At 51.8% G+C, this 9,131-nt stretch overlaps 1 long non-coding RNA gene across 1 annotated transcript; it reads right to left on the bottom strand.

Moving 5' to 3' along the window:
- Positions 1–2,371: 2,371 nt before the first annotated feature.
- On the bottom strand, positions 2,372–8,516 carry LOC115064405. Its single transcript, XR_003844241.1, has 3 exons — positions 7,497–8,516; positions 3,529–3,684; positions 2,372–2,739 (listed from the first exon to the last, which is right to left on the bottom strand). It is a non-coding gene; the product is annotated as an uncharacterized LOC115064405 (long non-coding RNA).
- Positions 8,517–9,131: the final 615 nt, after the last annotated feature.

Here is a 9,131-nt window from a genome sequence, read left to right as displayed (position 1 = left end):
GGAGAGCCCTGGGGTCTGTACAGTCAGGAGAGCCCTGGGGTCTGTACAGTCAGGAGAGCCCTGGGGTCTGTACAGTCAGGAGAGCCCTGGGGTCTATACAGCCAGGCAGGCTTTACCTATTTATTCATTTCTTTATTTTTAAAGATGCATTTTATTTTGTTTATTTGTTTTTTTTTTTAATTTAAGTTCTTCAGCTGCTGGGGTTATTTTTATTTAGTGTGGGTACTGGGACTCATACCTGGGTCTTCTGAAGTAAGGCGTGGGTGTAACCACTGAGCCATCTATCCAGCGTCAGACACCATTTTCTTCTCTAATTGAGTGTGTGTGTGTGTGTGTGTGTGTGTGTGTACGCATGCATATGCACGTGGAGGTCAGAGGTTGACATGAGGTGCCTTCCATCACTGTCCACTTTCACAGATCTTCATGTTGCATTTGTTTATCTTGTGTGCACTCATGTCAAAGCAAGCATACGGAGGAGGTCGGAGGACGATGTGCTGACATCAGTTCCCTGCTTCTACCATGGGGGTTGCAAGAATCAGACTCTGGCTTAGACACGGGCACTTATACTTTTTTTTTTTTGGTTATTTTATTTATTTGCATTTCAAATGTTATGCCCCTTCCCAGTTCCCCCTCTGGAGCCCCCCACTCAACCCCCTCCCCCTGCTTCTATAAGGGTGCTCACCCACCCACCCACTCCCACCCTCACCTCCTTAGTATTCCCCTACACTGGGACATCGAGTCTCCATAGGACCCAGGGCTTTCCCATCTATTGATGCCAGCCAGATAAGGCCATCCTCTCTGCCTCATATCCAGCTGGAGCCATGGGTCCCTCTATGTATACTCTTTGGTTGCTGTTTTAGTCCCTGGGAGCTGGGAGGAGGGGGTTCTGGTTGGTTGATTTTATTGTTCTTCCTATGTTCTTCCCTAACTCCTCCATTGGGGACCCCATGCTCAATCTGACAGTTGACTGTGAGCATCTGCATCTGTATTGGTCAGGCCCTGGCAGAGCCTCTCAGGGGACAGCCATACCAAGCTCCTGTCAGCAGGCACGTTAATGGTTCTCCCACTGGATTTTATTTAGTGTGTGTGTGTGTGTGTGTGTGTGTGTGTGTGTGTGTGTGTGTGTGACATTTCTCTCACACAGCCTGGAGTGTCCTGACTTCGCTAAACTGGCTGGCCAGTGAGCTCAGAGATCTGTCTTTGCTTCCCAGCATGCTGGGGTTATAGACTGTACAGGTACATACTACGGTGACTATCATTTTATGTGGGTACTAGGGCTCTGAGCTCAGGTCCTTACACTTGCATGGAAAGTACCTTACTAGCTGAGCTATTTCTCCTAGCTACTGGTGTCCTTCTGCTGGGGAGCCCCCCCACCCCACCCTATCCCACATGGGTTGGAAAGGCCACCTTCTGCCTGTCATGCCTGTCAAGTGCATGCTCATTTTTTAAACTGTTTTTCAAAGGTGTGCTCAGTTTCTACCTAAGGGACCTGGGAAGGGGCTAGAAGTCTTAAGGGGATAGGGGTAACTGGAGACATCAAGGGTCTTTCTGCTGGTCTGATTAGCTGTAACCAAAGGCGCCTTACAGGAGGGACAGGAGACTCCCAAGCCTCAGTTTCCTCCTGTGTGACAAGCAGCCATCTATGAGAAGTGCCACCAGGGGGCTGCAGAGGGACGCTAGAGGGGCAGGTGCCCCCACCTAAGCCCTCTCCACAAGCCGGGGGCTGCCTGCCTGCCTGCCTTTGTCTTGACAACAGGAAGAAGGGGGGATGGAGTCTTGGTCCCCCTCCTCCTGCTCAGCTAGCCCAGATGAGGTAGCTGTGTGGGTGGGCGGGCAGAGGCTCTGGGGAAAATAGTGAGTCACCCCCGGCCAGAGCCTGAGCGGAGCGTGTCCCTCCCGGCTGGAGAGAGCGGTGGCGGCAGGTTTCATGGGTAATTATGTAATTTATGAGTCTCCTGCTCCGGGCTCTGAGTCAACCCTGCCGAGTCGTGACCAAGCTGAGGCCCAGCAATGAGAGGCGCGTGGGCACAGGCTGTATCCCAGGATCTGGCCTCTGCCCTAGGGAGTTCAGCTTGTACAGATGGAGCTGGAAGGGGGTGGGGTTCATGAGACCCCAGAAGGATAGAAAAGGGTATCTTTTAATGTCCCTGGCTCTTGAATCAGACTATGGGGCTGGTACTGGGGAGGGGGGAGCAGGAATCCAGGTGTGAACCCCTGCTTCTGGATGTTTGCTTTCAGCAAAGGGTTGAGAACAGAGACCAAAGACATCCCAGGAGGTCCCTCTTGAAGGAGACCAGACCACACTGTTAACCCCCATGCCCCACTTAACAAAAGTCCCTCTGAATACAGACACACAAGCAGATTTACATTATATGATATATGTTTATTATTCAAAGGGCTATACATACCGAGAACTTGGAAAGCCAAGAGCAGAACCCCCTTCCCCTCCCTGCTCAGTCCCCGGGGGTCTGCCTACCCACCCCCACTTCAGGATTCTAAGCCAGGGCTGCTCAGATCTGAAATGCAAGGCTCCTGGTGGGAATTGGGACATGGGTGAGAAGCAGGGTCTACTTAAAGTTGGGGACTCAGAGGTGGATGGCACAGGGCACAGTGGGGGTGGGGGTGGGGTACTGGATAGTCCTCTCAGGTGAGCTGTGGGGAGCATCTTCCGGAGTCAAATATCTTTGTTGTCAGTTGTCATAAGCAGGAGATCCAGGAAGAGAGGCAGTAGAGCAGCTGCTGTGAGACAGAAGCAAGGAGACATTAGAGGGAGCCCCAAGTTTCTCTGAGTCACCCCAGAACCCTATAATCCCTGAGCTACCTGTGGCCCTCTCTCAGTAAGTGGCCTTGGCACACCTTCTAGCATAGTCCCTCCATCTGCAAGGAGCCACAGGCACCGCGCAGGACAGGAAACAGATGAAGACCCCAGGCTTCCTGTGGCAAGCCCATCTCCCCTTGCCCCTCCCTGCCAGCATTCTCAGCCCCCAACTGGCTCATCCCACCAAGCCCTCCCCATTTCTATTTTTCCTGGCTAAAACCCTCCACAGACACCACCACACCCGGAAAGAGATAAATAAATAAAAGAAAAACAACCTCAACTGTGAAAGCAGTCCAAATCAGAATTCTTTTCCGGCCTGAGTTAATTCCACTTTAAACTGGCATGTTTACTGATGAGGATTTTGAGTTAACAGAGTGGCACCCCCCACCCCAACTGTTTGTACAGTAAACTTTGCAGGCTGGCGGCTCCCCCAGGCCTTGGCAGCCCCACAGCTCTGGCTACCCTGCCTGCCAAGGAGAGTGGAGCAGAACCATGTATTTTTGAGTGTTAGAGAAAACGAAGCTGTCGCAGATGGCGGCACTGGGGCGTGGGGTGTGTGTGTGTGTGTGTGTGCAGGGCTGGGACGTGTGCCTTCAACCCCATTCTGTGCATTTTCTACACAACTTCTGGACCCCTTGTCCCTGGGAAAACCCGATCCCTGCTCCAAGCTATAAAGGAACTAAGTATAAATCCCAAGGGCAGACACTCACCTGGGCCACTGATGGCATCAGATCAGGTCTCAGGACTTGTTAATGGCCATAGCTCTCCCATGGATGTCCCCAATGGAATGTGCCAACCTAGGACTGGTAGCTGGCATGGAGCACAGGCAGGGTTCCGGACCAATTCAGTGTCGTCACATCACCTGCCTAAAAATGAGAAGACAAGGTCAGAAGCGTTCACGGCATTTCTGCCATACCACACGTAGGCAAGCACAGGTTCACATGGGAGCAAGTTAGCAAGGGCCCTGCCACAGTTGTGTTGATAAAAGATCACATGATGAACATCCGAGGACAAGTGAGATCGTGTGTTGGGCTGGAGCAAGAAGGCTTCCTGGAGGGGGCAGGGCCTGGGGCAGCCTGCCCTCCCTCGGGGTCCCTCGCACTCACAGCCCTGCCACCTTCATTGGGAGGCTGTTGTTCTGTGATCTGCTAGCTGCCCTCCACGTCGCAGGGATAATGAGAAAATGATGGACGAGCCTCCATCAGGCCCCATGTCCCAGCCCTTAAGCCTGTCCTCACCCATGACAAATGACCCCACCACCTGCACAAGGTCTTTTCAACAGGCCCAGCTGTGGCGTTGGTAACGTTGCTAGAGATTTATGTTGTCTTCCCTGGATGGTTCTTCCTCTCCCTGTTTCTTAATTTCCTCAAAATGGGTGTGTTTTTATTTATTCATTCCACAAACAGTCCCTGAGCTTCCCCAAGGCCATCCATCCTCTACCTCCTTGGTGCCGATGCCTAAGCCCATTTGATGCAAGGAAGACAGGCATCTCCTGAGCATCGGCTATGAGCAGCTTGAGGGGTACACGGGTTGCCACAGCCCCTCAAATCTTGACAAAGAAACTTTACTGACTCACTCTATCTCTAGGACAGCCCTAGCCCACTCAGCACACAAGGTGTCCAGCTCGCTAACCTTTGACCAGGTGATTCTGGTTCACACACACGCACGGTCTTCCGATGGAGCAGGCAGCCCCTCCTCAGGCCACACATGACAGAAAGCATCTTAGTTAACTTAGGTAAATTAAAAGGGGAAAACGGCAATCCTGACAATTCTGACAAACAATGTCTTGGGGAAAGTGAGCCTGCCTCGCTGTACAGAAAGAAGACGGGGAGCAAGTCAATGAGCTGTCTATCACCTATGGAACATGGGGTCTTCTCTAGAGAGATATGAGACAGCACAAGCAAAGATGACAGCCTGGGGCCCTGTCACACACACACTCACACACACACAAGCTACCGACCATCTCCTTGAAGATAGTAAAGGAACAGACTACTGGCTTAGTCTAAGGAACTGTGGAATGGGCAAACCAACTCTATCACCTGCCAAGCACAGAGAACTAGCCTGTGTCCTGTGACCTTGGCACACTGGGTTAACACACTATCTTGGAGATGGTGAATTCTCTGACCTATGAAAGTCCCCTCAGAGGCTTTCCTCCTGCCTGCCTGAGGGGCAGACATTTTCACTTGACTCACTGGATGAGAAAAGTCCTTTATTTGTCTTTTCTCCTCCTCAAACAATAGATAAACCTAGTAATTTTGCTTTTAATAAAAGTCTGTACCAAGCACGAGAGACCATCCTCTTAGGGTCTCCAATGAATTTGGAGTGTGTGTGTCGGTGATTGCTTGGCACCCCAGCTGACATTCCATCTTGTATATAATACTCCCTTGGAGGCTGAGGTACCTGGGGCTTTCCCCATCAGTGATGCAGAGACTAGGGGTAGCCTATCTGTGGATGCTGTGGTGTGACTGCGCTTACACTGGAGCAATTAAATGGAGAGATAGGCAGCCTTCTTGCACGTGTTTAATATATTCCAAAGATGTGTCATTAACAGCAATTTCCATCTCCAAATGTTCCCATTTGCTTAGGTCCATGCATAAAATATTAGCCTTGACAGCAGCTCAGGCCTGCTGCACAAGGGCCTCCAAGGGGCCTCTGGCTCACTGCCACAGAGACGTTCATGGAGTGGAGGGTGGGGTTGTGCTCAGATGAATTTGAAGTCTAGCATGAGACCCCCAGCTACAAAAGTAAAGCCCACAGACCTAGCTGACCTGTCTGTACCCTAACGCTTGGAAATCTGCGACTAGCTGGGGTGAGAGCCCTCTAACAAATGCAAAGACTAGGCGAACCCAGCTTCCATATTTATGGAATCAGACACCACATCTTATGGAATTCCTGCCTCATGCTCACCACCTTCCTGGGGATTAACCTAATATGGTTTCTGCCATTGGGGACTCTATTAGTCAATCAGCACACTCCATTATTCTGTCACTATAGACCTGGCCTGGATCCTAAGGCTTAGAATACAGCAGAGAATAAGTCAGGGAAGTAAGACGGGAGGAAGGGAAGGGAAGGGAAGAAAGCAGGAAAGGAGAGAGGGAAGGAGGGAAGGGCAGGGAGGGAAAGAGAGGAAGGGGAAAAGATGCAAAGAGAAAGGTCCTCCCCTGCCTTGGGAAATCTTAAAGCTTTTTTTTTTGTTTTGTTTTGTTTTTTGGTGGGGGTCAGGGAGAGGCTGGAAACTAAGGTACTCGGCAGTTTGGGAAAGCAGGCACCTGGAGAGCCATAGCTAACAAATAGTCTGATGGCGTGTCACAAGGAAGGAGCTGCCTGCAATGTCACTGCTGAGCAGGGATCACTATACCCTCGGAGAGTCTTGAACTCCTGTGAAGGTGGAGTATAAGCTTGGGGACCAAGGAAGAGGGATGGACTGTGGGGAGACAGCAACCAGGACCAGCTCCCAGAGGGAGGAGCATGTGCAGACCATCCTGAATAAGAGGAAGAAATCTAAAGGAGAATGTGTGCTAGGTCCAAGCCAGGGTGCGCAGCCACTATCTCTGTTGGAAGAGCATCTTGCTGCTGAGGAGGCCCAGAAGAGGAGAAAAAGCAGGCAGGGTGGCATTGCCAGGGCAAGGGTGCTACTTGCTCCAACGGGGAGCCTGACTAAATACCAAAAATCTATAGCCTGGCTTTCAAAGGCTCCTACTAGGCGTGATCAGCTACTTGCTGGGGGTCCCTGAGTCTCCAGGTCAAGCCTCTATGGTAAGCTCACAGGAGTTTGATAGAGCCAGAGTGTAAAGTTGGAGAAAACATGAAGAAGTTCAGGCTAATCCCTGCTGGGACCCCTGTGCTTGTGAAGCAGGGACAAAGCTGGGGTATCACTACCTCGCAGACTCAGGAGGACATTCTGTGCTATTTCCAACAGGGTGGCACTGAGGACAAGAAAGGCCAAAGGATGGTCTCGCATACAGACTATAGAGTCAACTAACACAAAGGCCTCAAAGTAGAAATGGTCTAGGGTAGGGCATGGTGCAGAGAAGTAGGTTGTGGAACAGTCATCAGATAGAAAGCAAACATCTCAGAGACAAGCTATTTCAGGTACCACCAGCATGGACTCTACATCGGATGCTTCTTCCTCTGAGATGCCCTCCTGGACATCCCAACCCCGACCTCAGGAGATGTGATGCTCTGGGCCAGGATGAGTCAGCTACATGCCTGATCATCAGCTGTGTCCAGTGGGTCAGCAAAGTATGTCCCTCCCCTGACACCCAGGTTCACACAGTAAGAACCAATGATAAAGAGAAGTGACCATGCCCTCTACCTCTACCCATCACGGGCAATCTCACCTCAGATACTAGGAATTAATTGCACATGTAACCAACTGGCCTGGCTCTTCCCTAAGGATCATGCTAGCCCCTCCAAGCCCTCATGGTATTGAGAAGCACCCAGGTTACAGGGCATGCGATCATGCAGCCCTCGGTCTTAGACAGGGACAAGCACCCACTGTTGTGGCGGGCAAGAGGCATGGAAAGTGGACAGTCATCCACTGCACGTCGGACCAATGCTTCGTGGCCCAGCCTACAAGGTTGGTGTGATCCCAGGAAGTTCCTCAGGATGGAGGTGGAGCTGAGGTTCAGTGAAGAGGGGGTGACAAGCGTCATACAGAGTCCATGCATTTACCTACCGGGCAGCGGTGTGACACCTGGTATGTACTGCCGAGTGACCGGAGTGGCAGGTGGTATTGAAAACAGGCCATCTGTGTTATATTCGTCATTAATAAAGCGAACTCATCACAGACAACCTCTCCTCAAGTACCCAGTGTTGACCACAGCAACCCGGGAGCTGGAATCACCACCTGAAGCTGTCCTGGGGGGAAGGGGGGATTGCATATAAATGGTGAGAAGGGTTGACACAAGCAGCACACAGCCTGTCCCACCCAGCCCGCTTCCCCGAGGAGGCAGCAACCTAGAAGCACCATGCTGTCCCCACCCCCACGGGGGCTGCAACTCCAAGAGCTTCTCCAAGCTGAGCGTTGATACTGAGAAAAGATCAACCATGTATTATTCGAAGTCAGCCAAGCGAATATAACACGGTCGATCTCCCTTCAAGTACCAGCAGAGGTGTTGAGCGGAGGCCGTGACATCCCGGGCGCAGGCTGCAGCGGGCACCGACGGCTAGTGGACCAGGTGAAGTACATTACAAACAATTACTTTCCAGCTGGTCGACCATCCGTCCCATACCCCAGAGCAGAGATGAGTCCATGGTCTTCCCTGAGGTGGCCTCCCTGGAGGGATTTGATACCGAAAAGGGGTTCACCGAGCAACATTCGTCCTCCAGATGCAAAGTTGCTCGGGTAACCTCTCTCCGAGTACCACGGAGAGGCTCAGATGCTCAGAACGAGGCCGATGGCTGAGTTTCCAGAAGAACCATCCCGGAGCCCCTCAGAGTTTGTACCTCCCCGTTCAGCAAGGAGCCACCCTCCACCACGTGAAAGCAATTATTCCATCACTTCCCCAGTCCAATCTATCACCCTTTCACCGTCCAAGAATAACTATCTAAAGCCTTCCCAGACAACCCTGAGACCCAGGTAGAGAGGAGTTGATCAGGGCAGGAGTGGATGCAGAGCTCTGCTCACTCTATCTCTCCTTTGTAAGCTGGAGATCGGAGATGCTCTGAGACCCTGTACATATACCGCACCACCCTCCCAGAGACGATGACTTCCAGAAGCAAGAGGGCAATGACTGCATCATCCAGAGATGCTCCTCCTTGGGCCCACCCAACCACTGCAGCCTCACAACCCTGGCATCCCCACCCTATCGCATGCCCCTCCCCCCACAGTGATGTCATAGCAAGAACTGCTTGACCATCCAGCCCCATAAGCCAAGCATGTAAAGCTTCAAAGATAAACATGGAGGGAGGAGAGAAAGAACAGCGGAAGGAGATCCCGCAGGGTCCCCTCGTGCCAGTGTGTATGGCAGCCCCGCACGAACACGCCAGCGAGGGCTCTCCAGTAAGGGTCAGGATCCATTGACTTAGGCCATAAGCAGAGTATGGATTCTGTGTTCGCCACTCATTTTAAAACTCTTGGAGTGTGACCAACATCAGAATCCCTTCTCTGATTTTGGCAAGAGTTCACACAGGCTTCTAGCCTTGCTGCAGGGCAGCAAGAAGGCTGGTCACATGCAATGTGTCATACGGGGAAAAGGTGCCACGGGCAGCTTCATCTAGGTGTTCTGGAAACTGACCTGTGTGACAGAGGCTCTTCCCCCAGCTGGCATCACCTCCTAGACATGCTCCTAAGAGGCACACAGTGGTGATG

The sequence above is a fragment of the Mus pahari genome, chromosome 7, assembly GCF_900095145.1.
Source record: "Mus pahari chromosome 7, PAHARI_EIJ_v1.1, whole genome shotgun sequence".
Classification (NCBI taxonomy): Eukaryota; Metazoa; Chordata; class Mammalia; order Rodentia; family Muridae; genus Mus; species Mus pahari.
The sequence above is the reverse complement of the archived record's forward strand: the minus strand, read 5'-3'. Positions and strand labels throughout refer to the sequence as shown.